A 12,410-nucleotide genomic window follows, 5' to 3' on the forward strand; every position below is an offset into this window, starting at 1 on the left:
CCCAAAACTATGTGATACTGACACCTACAGTTTTAAATTCCCACTAAGAACCTAGCAAGAAAGGGAACAAATATTTGGGGTTCCCCCTGTTCTGCCATTTTCTAATCCACAGATGGGTGCCACCTCTTCCAGGATCCCAACTTAAAGAAGGTGTGTAGGTTCCAGGATCTCTTATGGGACCCAGACCTCATCCCCTTTCACCTCACAGGTGTTAAGTCCAAGCCCTAACTCCAAGCCTGACAGCCCCAGCCCAGGCGGCCACATCAGCTCACATGCTTTCCACTCTGGTGATAAGTTCTGGCTTTATTTCCAACACCTGGGATTTCCTTTTCTTTTCTTTTCTTTTTTTAATTTAAAAAAGTTTTATTGAGCCAAAAACAATTCATGAATCAGGCAGCCTCCGAAGCCAGAGTAGGCTCACAGGGACTCCAGCACAGCCATGTAGTGGAAGATTTATAGACAGAACAGAAATGGAAATGAGGGACAGGAACATCTGGATTGGTTACAGTTGGACATTTGCCTTACTTGGCACTTTAGTCCCTTCTCCACGACAGAGCAGTCAGAGAGACACCCAGAGTCATGATAGCTGCACACTGCCTGGGGAAATGATGCAACACTCTGAGACCCAAAAGAGCAATTTGTGACATTACCAAGTGATTCTGGTTATTAGAGTCTGGTTATTATGATTTATTTAAAAGAAAGTAGAGGATAATATTAGCCTAAAGTCCAGGGAAGCCAGTCACAACCACGATATCATCTGCTGATTCCAATGTAGTTTTAAGATTTCCTATCTCTCAACTTTTATCTCTAGAATCCGAATGAATAACTGAGTCCAAAATAGGCCTCCCAATACTGTTCGACTTCCCCTTAATGCTCCTAGCCTGAAAAAGTTAACAGATTAATAGTGATTTATTTCAGAGTATTCTTCTTTAAAATAATATGAAGCCAATAGAAGATCCAAAAACATGAGCCGTCCACGGGAAAAATCCTGCCACAGATGTGTTGTGAGGCATGGAAGGGAAGTCAGAGTTTGTTTTCCCATTGAATGTCTTTAGCTGAGGCAGGTACCCTCCAGAAGCCCACAGGTCTACCTATTCTCATTGCCTTATATGGACCCAATCCCACAGTTTACTGTTCCCATCTGCCTAGAAGAGAGTTTAGTCTTTGACCATAGAATACATTCAAGAACATTTCATGTGCCAATCTGCTGGTTCTCAATGAAGTTTTAAGATTCCCTAGACACCAAATTATAGGAACTATAGAAATAATAAACATTGTATATTTGCATAAATTTCATGTAAATTTCTCCTTTCCTTGTTCTATTGCCTGGACACAGCTTCTTACATGCCTATACGCCTTTACACACTATTTTCAGTCTTTCAACAATGAATTCCTTCAACCCTACTCCCACTGCAGCTTGCTGGCCACGTCCTTCTCATTTTCAAGTCATAGTTCAATCATTGCTTTCCTGAGAAATGCTTCCTGCTGCCACAGGGCAACCTTAAATTCTTCCTCCACTACGACTTATATATACGACTCCATCCTCTATTACTATTGGTTTGTGACATGGTTAGGCTTTGTTTCCTCAACCAAGTCTCATCTTGACTTGTAATCCCCATAATCCCCACGTGTCAATGCAGAGACCAAGTGGAGGTAATTGACTCATGGGGTGGTTTCCCTCATGCTGTTCTCATGATACTATGTTCTCACGAGATCTGATGGTTTCATAAGGGGCTCTTCCCCATTGACTCGGCACTTCTCCTACCCGCTGTCTTGTGAAGAAGATGCCTTGCTTCCCCTTTGCCTTCTGACATGATTCTAAGTTTCCTGAGGCCTCCTCAGCCATGTGGAATTGTGAGTCAATTAAACCTCTTTCCTTTCTAAATTACGTAGTCTTGGGCAGTTTTTTATAGCAGTGTGAGAGTGGAATAATACAGTTTGTATTTAAATTTCTCAGGAGTAGAGACCTTTTTTTTATGTCTAGTTCTCTTACACCTAACATCATACCTAGCACATAGGTATACATATTAAATTTGTGAAACACTGTTCTAGCACATAGGTATACATATTAAATTTGTGAAACACTGTTCTAGCACATAGTATGTTCTCAATATCTATTCAATGAATTAATGAATAAATGAAGAGGTGTAATTTAGTTGAATCACACTGTCCCTGAGACTAATGTCACACTTTCAACATTCAGATGTGCAAATAAGTTTAACTTTTCCTGAGAGCAGTCTTCACCCTTGACCAGTCCAGCACTCTGATAACTTTTTATGAGATGTCAAATTTTGTATGGGATGACTCTGTCATTTCTTTACCACTACTGGAAACAGGCACTGCTCCTGGGAACTGCTGGTGGAATTATCTCTGAGTTTAAATGACAGCATACTTTCTTGGAGTTGAAACATCCATTATCTTAGGTTTCCTATGGCTGTCTAAACATTTACAGTCAATTGCTAGTGTGTGCTCACCCATTTCCTATTGCAATCTACGGTAGAGAAGAAAAAGAATATCACTTTTTAAAATCTTTCTCCTGTCTGGAGGTGAGAAGTTTGTCTCTGTCACAGATGTAAGGTGGTGTGAAATCAAAATGAGACTTTTTGGGTTTTTATTCTATGAGCTAAGTAGCATTTCTACAGGATTTTACCTTAGAGACCTCAATCTCAAACTTTTTATAAAAGTGTACTTTTTCCAACACAGAGATTGTTTCCAAGTTTGATGCTTGACCCAAAAGCCACGCTGGTATAGGAAAATTGAGTCCGATTAGTGTTCAGCCTCTAATGCCTGGAATTGCTGTGTGTGGACTAGCAGCAGTGTCATTTCCTGCAATTTGGGGTCCCAGACCAGAATTTCTCAATCAAATCTGTACTTTCACAAGATCCCCAGGTGATCTGAATACATATTAAATGTGGGAAACACTGTTCTAGGATTTCCATCTGATACGGTTTGGGTCTGTGTCCCCACCCAAATTTCATGTCGAATTGTAATCCCCAATGTTGGAAGTGGGGCTTGGTGGGAGGTGATTGGATCATGAGGGCCAACTTCCACCTTGGTGCTCTTCTGGTGATAGTGAGTTATCATGAAATCTGGCTGTTTAGAAGTGTGTGGCACCTCCCCCTTTTTTATCTTGCTCCTGCTCCACCATGTAAGAGACTGGGCTCCCTGTTCACCTTCCACCATGATTGTAAGTTTCCTGAGGCCTCCCTGGAAGCCAAGCAGATGCTGCCTGTGGAACCATGAACCAATTAATCCTCTTTTCTTTATAAATTACCCAGTCTCAGATATTTCTTTATTGCAATGCAAGAATGAACTAATACACCATTCTAAAGCACAAGCTTCCTCCTGGAATTTCTGCTCAGTGCCCAGTAAGTTCAAATATGTGTATTTGCCATTTCCCTCCCCATCCAGATCATGGGTCAGAATTGCTTTCCTTTTTTATGTATGTATCCCTTAGGAAGCTTTTAGCTGCAAGTAAACACAAACAAGCAGGCACACACGTGCACATATATGCACAAGCTCAGTAACTCAAGAGGATTTATTATCTCATACAACAAGAGGTACTAAGATGAAGAAGTTGCAGGGTTAGTCTATTAGGCAGCCCAGTGAGTTCACCAGGGACCCAATGTTCCTTCTGGGTTCCTCTCAATCTTAGCATGGTCTCCTCAGGTTAGTTCCCTTTATTGTCCCAAGACGTCTGCCATAGTTCCAAGCATCACATGCAGAAACAAAAATACCAGCAGCAGAAAATAACTGTTTCCTCATGTCCATCTATTTTTAAGAATGAGGAAAACATTGTTCAGAATTCCCCCAGCAGATATCCCTTTGTATGGCATTGGCCAGAATCATATCACATGACTTGACCTGGACCAATCATTGGCAAGGGGTACAGCTCCTCCTTGGCTGGCTTAGACCAAGCATTTGCTCATTCTTAGTGGCTGATTCTAAAGTGTGCTTCCCAAGACAGATAAAGAGTGGAAAATGTACAAAATACTGTTTGGTTACCAAGGAAGAATGTAGGCAGGAGGTGGGGAGGGGAATGAGGTATAAGCAGTAGCAGGATTTCCAAAAGCAAAATTTATAATCCCAAACATGGCTGGGCACAGTGACTCATGCCTGTAATTCCAGCACTTTGGGAGGCCAAGGCCGGCAGATTGCTTGAGGTCAGGAGTTCAAGACCAGCTTGGCCAACATGGTAAAACCCCATCTCTATTAAAAATGCAAAAATTAGCCAGGCGTGGTGGTGCACGCCTGTAATCCCAGCTACTTGGGAGGTTGAGGCAGGAGAATAGCTTGAACCCAGGAGGCGAAGGTTGTAGTGAGCTGAGATCGTGCCACTGCACTCCAGCCTGGGTGGCAGAGTAAGACTCTGTTAAAAAAAAAAAAAAAAAAAAAAAAAAAATCCCAAACGTAAGTCAAATAAACAAAAGGAAATTTATCTTTTTTTCCTTTTAACTGAAAGAACACTGGTTACAATAGGCCTATGATAGGACTCACTGTCAGATCTCAGCCTCAAATAACTACCACAGTCTCCCTGAGCACTCCCTTTTACCTGCTCCTGCTGCCCAGTCAGCTAAATCCAACCTTGACCCTTCCAATGGAGAAGGGCCAAGAAGGGGACACAGAAGCTGGTGTTCTGCCATTGTGCTGCTACTTGGATCTCTAGGGCCTAACCCAGCAAACCCCAGCAGGTTTTTTAGAACAGACTCCAGCCATTCAGTATAATTCTTCTCCCCACCACTTGTAAGCAATGAGATAGGGATGCTATGGGCTGGACTCCTTCAGCCAAATAAGTCTGCAATTATTTGTGGCTATAGCAACATTATTTGGTGTTTCAGATGGGAGGAGGAAGGAATAAGAATACATACATACATATATATATATATACACACACACACACACCAGAAAGCAAGATAGTCGAAGATAATAATACTCAAATATTAGCGTGCCTAAGCATCATCTGCTTCACAGGTCAGCAATGAGAAGGAAAAAAATCCAGATTTTTAATTGGCATCCCAAGCGATTCCAATGAAAGTGCTCTTTTAAATCATTCTTGAGAAAGAGTGTTGAGCTAGGGAAACAAAGTATTTATTTTCTTTATCCTTTGATTCAATATTGCCCCAATATCTCTTCGGATTAAGAACAAGGATCATTTTCCTGCTACAGAATGCTATTCTTACTAGGGTAGGTTGTCTGTTCCAACCCAGGGATGAAACAACAAAGTCAATGGAAGGGGTGAGAGTGTGTGTGTGTGTGTGTGCAAGTGCACACAAGCACTCAGCCTTTGAAACAGACTTAATCAACTACCACAGAATGGTGGAACACTGGGTTCTGGTCCCACCTCTGCCTCTTAGGAGCCAGCTGACATTGATCATATCACAGCCTCTCTAGCTCTCAATTTTTTCATCTGTAAGATGGAGATAGTAATACCTACCTTGCTTCACAGAACTGCAGGAGGACTCAAATAAAAAACTGTATATGAAAGAAACTTGTAAACAGGATAACACAATAAAAATTTATTCCTTTTCAATGTTGATTTATAAAATTATTTCCCCCTCAATACCAAAAGCCTTTAAAATTTTATATTTCTGCTCTGTGCAACATCCTCTTCATCTTAGTAATTTCATAAGGGCTGTTCATTATGTTTCACTGGCTTCTATCCACATGGCAACAAACAGGGTCTTATCTTCACTCACTCACTCATGGGCTGTATGAGAGTAACACTGGTGGTATTAACTTGAAATGTCTGGTCTGGAATTTTTGACTTGCCCTTTGAAAGACCCTGAAAGTTCAAAAGTAATATATTTTTAGCTGGGCACGGTGGCTCACACCTGTAATCCCAGGACTTTGGGAGACTAAGGCGGGCGGATCACAAGGTCAGGAGTTTGAGACCAGCCTGGCCAACATAGTGAAACTCCATCTCTACTAGAAACACAAAAATTAGCCAGGCGTGGCAGCGCACCTGTAGTCCCAGCTATTCAGGAGGCTGAGGCAGGAGAATCGCTTGAACTCAGGAGGCGGAGGTTGTGGTGAGTCAAGATCTCGCACCACTGCACTCCAGCCTGGGCAACAGAGCAAGAGTCCGTCTCAAAAAAAAAAAAAAAAAAAGTAATATATTTTAGTCCAGTGTAGCCAAGAAAATGCTGGAAACAAGAGCTGTTTCCGTTTCTGCCTTACTAACATCACCACAAAAAAAAAAAAAAGAATAAAACCTGCCAAAAATACTATTCTAAATGTTTAAAGGAGACTTTCAAATGGGAGATGAATAAAATTATTTCCATAAAAGATAAAGATAGAAGCATCAGAAATAATCATAGAAGCAGCAGCAACTTTTTACTGAATCAAAAATTGATCACAATGAGAAATGTATCACTTGCTCCTACTTACAAATAGTTGTTCCTATTCTCTTCCGCAACACTGAACTATGTTTTCACACTAATACATCGAGTAAAATTGCTTCCTGTTTTTATTTGTGATTTGCATTACTGATTCCACTTGGGAAAGAAATAAATAGAATATGTGTATCAGGATCTCCCTAGCAATTTTGCACCAACCTCATGTGGTTCTATCAGTGAAGGCAATTATAATTCTGAATGAATATGCTTGATGTTCACTTAGCAGGAAACTGAACTCAGAGAAGATTTTTGCCCTTTCATTTTAATGTACACACCAGGTGGTTCCCAAATTAGTCAAATACAAATGTCTCCCACCCTGTATTCAAAAGAAATAATCATAGTAACAGGAGCTATCAAATCAGAAAATTTTCTCAGGCATGGAGTGACATAAAGGGATAACAATGTCTAAGGGCCACATACCTGTTGTTGCCCAAAGACACAAGGCAGGAACCATAAAGCAAAAAGAAACACCTGTCCAGGCTGAAGGGAGCAGGACTTATTTACCAGATAATTGTATCCATAAGTCCTTGCAGTGCCCAAATTCTCACTTTACGCACAGAAACTTCAAGGACTAACTTTTATGATTCAGATTCTAGTAGACTTTATAATGGCCCACTCAAAGATATCAGGTCCCAATACCGGGACCTATAAATGTTACTTTATAAAGAAAAAAAAGATCTTGCAGATGTGATTATTGGGGAAGTTGTCCTGGATTACGCAGGTGGGCTTTAAATGCAATCAAAAGTGTCCTTACGGCAGGGCACAGTGGCTCATGCCTATAATCCCAGCATTTTGGGAGGCCGAGGTGGGTGGATCACCTGAGATCGGGTGTTCAAGACCAGCCTGACCAACATGGAGAAACCCCGTCTCTACTAAAAACACAAAATTAGCTGGGCCTGTTGGCGCATGCCTGTAATTCCAGCTACTTGGGAGGCTGAGGCAGGAGATTTGCTTGAACCCGGGAGGCAGAGGTTGCAGTGAGCCGAGATGGCGCCAGTGCACTCCAGCCTAGGCAACAAGAGAGAAACTCTGCCTCAAAAAAAAAAAAAGAGAGGGGGGTGACCTTACAAGAAAGAGGCAGAGGGCAATTATAGACACACAGAGGAGAAGGCAGTATGAAGAGAGAGGCAGAGATTGGAGTGATGCGGGCACAAGTCAAGGAACTCTGGTGAGCACCAGAAGCAGGAAGAGGCAAGAAACTAAACCTTCCCTAGAGCCTCCAGAGGGAGCACAGCCCTGCCTACACCTTGACTTCAGCCCAAGGAAACTGAGGTTGAACTTCTGGCCTCTAGAACTGTGAGAAAATAAACCATCCAGTGTGCAGTAAGTTATCACAGCAGTCACAAGAAACTAAAACATAGACCCAAGTCGTCTTATTCTTCTACTTCCCTTCCAGCCCCCCACGTCATCCAAAGTAAATTCGCCATCCCCATTATGCATATCTATGTCTCTATGCTTTCTTGATTAGAACACTCCACCCCATTTCTCTGAAATAAACCTTATGCGTCCTCAAAAAATAATTCTCATGTCACATTCTCCACATTTGAGGTTGAGATTTCAATGTCCAAATGAAGGGCTCTCCAAAGCAGATTTATACAACCACCAAGATCAAAGATAGATTTAATGCTTTTTTTTTTAAGATAATTAACTTTTAATTACATGTATAGTATAGCCCAGTTCCTAGAGAAGTTTCCGGTTTGTTCAGCTCAGTCGAACCACGGCATGAGGAGGATCAGACCCTTATCCCCACACAAATCGACCAAATCCTTCACCCTCTGTTCCCTGTGGCCTGTGAGTATCTCAGCTGCTGGACAACGACCCTGGTGATGGTCCCTCCGAGTTCCACACTCTAGGGTGGCTGGTGCCAAATCACATGCAGGCCTCTTTCTGATATTGGGGCTCGTGGTCCTTTGTCTGCTTCCCACTTTGAGGGCTGTCTGCTCCTGGCTCCATTTGAGATGCCCTTTCAATGCCTTCTCCCCTCATCTCCCAATGCCAGTCTCAATCTGGAGTTGGAGAACAAAAAAACATGTTTCACACCGAACCCCATGGTTACTTTTTTACTCTGTATCTTGATTTTTTAAAAGAATTTTTTTAAATTAATCTTTCATTGAGTAAGCCAACAACATACATTATAAGAAAGAAATTTAATCAGAAGGATATAAAACAGATGTGAAATTTTCCTTTTCATCTCTCCCAATCTCTCCTCCATCTCTCCAGAGTTGACAATCTCTCTAAAATCCTGCTAAGCATTTTCTCTAACTATATTATCATATATATGACCTGTATATCCTAAAAAGTTATTTTATATTTTATTTTAAAATACAGCATACAAACAAGGTGTATAAGAAAACACACATGGACAGTTTAAAGAATACTCAAACCTGTAAACTCACCACTCAGATAAAGAGAATTAACATCCCTCAGAAACCCCCCTATGTCTCTCCCAAATTGCATTCCCTTTCCAGCCCCTTAAAGGTATCCTGACTTTTATGTACATCATTCCCTTGGTGGATATTAGATTTGTTCGTGATTGTTCTGGCTCTCTCCTTCTGGCCACTTGGTAGAACTGCACTTGCCGACACACTGATACTACGCTTGGTTATGTCACTTTTTTGGCAAAAGAAACATGGTCAGAAGCGACTGGGTTGAAGCTTTTAAAAAATCAATGTGAGCTTTGCCACATCCTCTTTTTCTGTCTGCCTCTGGCCATGCTCTGGATGGTAGCTGCTCCGCAGCTCAAATCCTAAAGAAACGAAACTATGACTTCAAGCCACTGAAGTTTTGGGATTGTTGGTGACCACAGCAGAGCATAGGCTACCCTGGCCAGTACAATCCCTGTGCTTCTCAATATAGTTTTTATCCATTGAGTACAACTGCAAACAGCATATTGTTCAGTTTGACTGTCTGTCATCTTTACCTAAGTGCAAGCCAGTGACACACACTATCCTGTGATTTTCCAATGTTTTATTTTTAAAGTTAGTCATATTGTATATGAGTTGAACATGTTGTATGTAGTTTGTTAATTTTTATAACTATATAGCATTCCACTGCATGAATATACCATGATTTATCCATTCCAACATTGATCCACACTTAGGTTCCCATTTGGGGAACATTACAAGGAGGTATCCTTTTTAGGAGTAAGAGTTTCTCTAGATGGATACTCAGCAGTAGAATTTCACCTGAATTCCAAGCTAGTTCATTTCACTTTTATCTGCCCTAACCTACACATACCGGGAATAATTTAAGGCCAGGATATTTGTTTCTCTTTCTGTCTACATGTTTCTCTCATTTGAAATTTGCTGTGCTGGGGGCAGTTCCACACCAATGGATACAGTCACTGACAGACTAACAGCACGATGGTTAAGAGGTGGCATCCCTATACCCTCAAACAACATTCCACAGAGTTTCTCTTAAATTACATTTACAGTTTTTCAAAGGGAAAAGTAAGTCCTCTTCAATAATTTATGTTTTGTTTTTGATCCTCTGTTAATATGATTTGGAGACATTTACTTTCTTCTAGACAAGCAAATTACATTAAATCTAATTTAATGCCGTGAACTATTTAGCAACTATTAGGAATATGGAATATGCTGGGCATTGTGAAGGCGATCAAGTCATACAAAACAAAGTCCTGGCTCTCAGGATACAGCCATGATCCTAGTTGAGAAAAGATTTAAGCCTTTCCAACCATTCAAAGCAATGTGAACTCTTATAATGGCACCTCACCATCGAAAATCCAGACACCTGGCAACTTTGTCTGTTTAGGTTGCCACCAAGAAGCAATCCTTTTGTAAGAGAGATGCCACAAAATGCATGCACTACGCATAGGGATTCCCTTGGTCCTTACAGCCTATTAATACTTTTTAGTGCCCACAGTTTAATTAAGCTAACATCTGGTTTATAAGGCTACCACAAGTCAGGACTAGCAAGTAAAAGGAGGCAAGCAAGAGCAAGGACAAGTGACAGCAAACTTGTGACAGCTAGGGAGAAGACCAAAGAGCATAAAATGCAGATAAGCACACTGACACGTCAAGTGAGGTATACAAGGACGAGCTGCCCTTCATGAATCAATAAGTCCTGAGGCATTCTGCATTTCAGCAGAGCCCAGAAAACAGCTGTGCCTATTAATGGCCTTGGTGTATCAGGAAAAGATGACGCAGGCCCAGTCTATTATTCTATGTAAGCAGCAAAGTGAAGGTAAAATACAATTTAAAGGTCTTCTATCTAAAGAGTTATGCTGTTACAGAGCTCTGAACCTGAAGTCAACATATTTTCCAGGTCAAAATCTCGGGTATCTCCTAACTATTATTTCTTTTAAGCTCTATTATATGCCATGAGCTATATACATGTTCCTCCACCTCAAAGACAAAGGCCATTACCCTTATTAAACTGAGACACAGAGAGGTTAAGAAACGTTCTCGGTCACACATATACCACCTAGTTAATCCAAGATACATACTCTTGTCTTTCTGACTCCAAAATCTATGCTGTGTCATTATCCCACGTGGCTCTATGTATCCAAAAGTCACCTTTCTAAGGTTACTAAAATGGTACATTTTTCTCTCTGTACATTTTACAAAATTAATAGTAAAAGGTTTAAGTTTATAACCCAGAGTTATCAGTATGCTTGAGTTACATATCTGCCTTAGGGAATAATTAGATATCTAGGTTGCTACTGTGTTTAATTTGTACCTACCATATGCCCTGGTGCCCTGTGGAGGAATGGATGAAGAATCTTTCGGCTGACTGCTGAGTTCCCCAGATCCTGAGATCAGAGACTGCTGGGAGGTAGGGGCGGGCTTCCCACCAGAACTTCTGGAGGTCAGCCTGGTAGCAGATGAAGCAGGGTGTCCCGGCCCATCCCAACACAGCAACGGAGGCTGTGTCACATAAGCATATTTACTCAGCAAATGCAGACTTCTAAGTTTTGTTCTAGAAAGGCAGTTTATGGAAAGAGCTGAAGTAGAAAAGAAAGCTCCTGGGCACACCCAGCAGCATCCTTAGGAACAAGGACAGATCCTTGGAGGCCACAAACACACCTAGCCACACATTCATAAAGAGCAGAACTAGAACTAAAGGGAGACCAGAAAACTCAGGGATCAATACATAACAATTTAATTCAATACTTGAAAATATAGCAATGAATAGAAAAAGTTAATGATGAACAAAATATTATAAAGTAGGATTCATATTACTAATTTTTCCCTTTGCTCCAGGATTCAGTAGGGCTTTGCACAACAGAGAGCTAACAAAAGTGGTTTTTTTTTTTTTTTAAAAAAAGGAGGGTGATTACATGGTTATAGAAAGCTAGTGATTTGGGAGATAATTTTTAAATTATCAATTTCACTAAATGAAGGAAACAGTAATTATCTTCTTGCAGTCTTGTTAAGTCTGGGAGACTCATGCAGCATGAAATACTAATTCTCAATTCTAAGTCTGCTCAAAACATCCACCATGAGAGGTCTGGCCAAGGAATGTAGCTTAAAAGTACTGTCAGATTGCAGAGCCCAGTGATGCTGGGCTTGGCCACATGACTGACTTTGGCCAGTGGAACACGGGCAGAAGGGAAAGACTAACAGTACCAAGCCTAGGCCTTAGGAGACATCAAATGTTTCTACTCTCTTCCCTTGCAGTTCTACCATTGTCATGAATACCCTGCTTGTCCCTAAAAAATGAGAGTCACGTGAATCCAAGACAAACTAAACTCATGGCTGGAAGCCAAACCCAGCCAACCATATTAGGATCATCAGAGCTCCCCAGCCACTCCTGAGGTGCAAAAGTGGACAATAGATGCTTATTCCTGTGGAATTTTGTGACTGTCTGTTACACAGCAATAGCTCATTGACCCATTCTCAGTACACCAAAATATTCAGTAGCTTCTTAAGCTTTTGTATGGATCATTGATTCTCAACCCTGAGTGCACAATAAAATGGATATTCAGTTGTCAGAATACCAATGCCCAAGTCCCATCTTAGACCAGTTGTTTCAGAATCTCTAGTGGTAGCTCCT

General features: G+C 41.1%; 1 long non-coding RNA gene across 2 annotated transcripts in view; it reads right to left on the reverse strand.

Moving 5' to 3' along the window:
- Positions 1-7,988: 7,988 nt before the first annotated feature.
- The window catches only part of LOC129052304 (uncharacterized), a 133,666-nt gene continuing 129,244 nt past the window's right edge, over positions 7,989-12,410 (reverse strand). Inside the window, exon 4 of one of the 2 annotated variants that reach the window (XR_010138820.1) lies at positions 7,989-8,401. This is a non-coding gene — a long non-coding RNA (uncharacterized LOC129052304). The remainder of the gene's footprint in view (positions 8,402-12,410) is intronic. The other variant, XR_010138819.1, reaches the window with a different exon arrangement.

The sequence above is a fragment of the Pongo abelii genome, chromosome 22, assembly GCF_028885655.2.
Source record: "Pongo abelii isolate AG06213 chromosome 22, NHGRI_mPonAbe1-v2.0_pri, whole genome shotgun sequence".
Taxonomy (NCBI): domain Eukaryota; kingdom Metazoa; phylum Chordata; class Mammalia; order Primates; family Hominidae; genus Pongo; species Pongo abelii.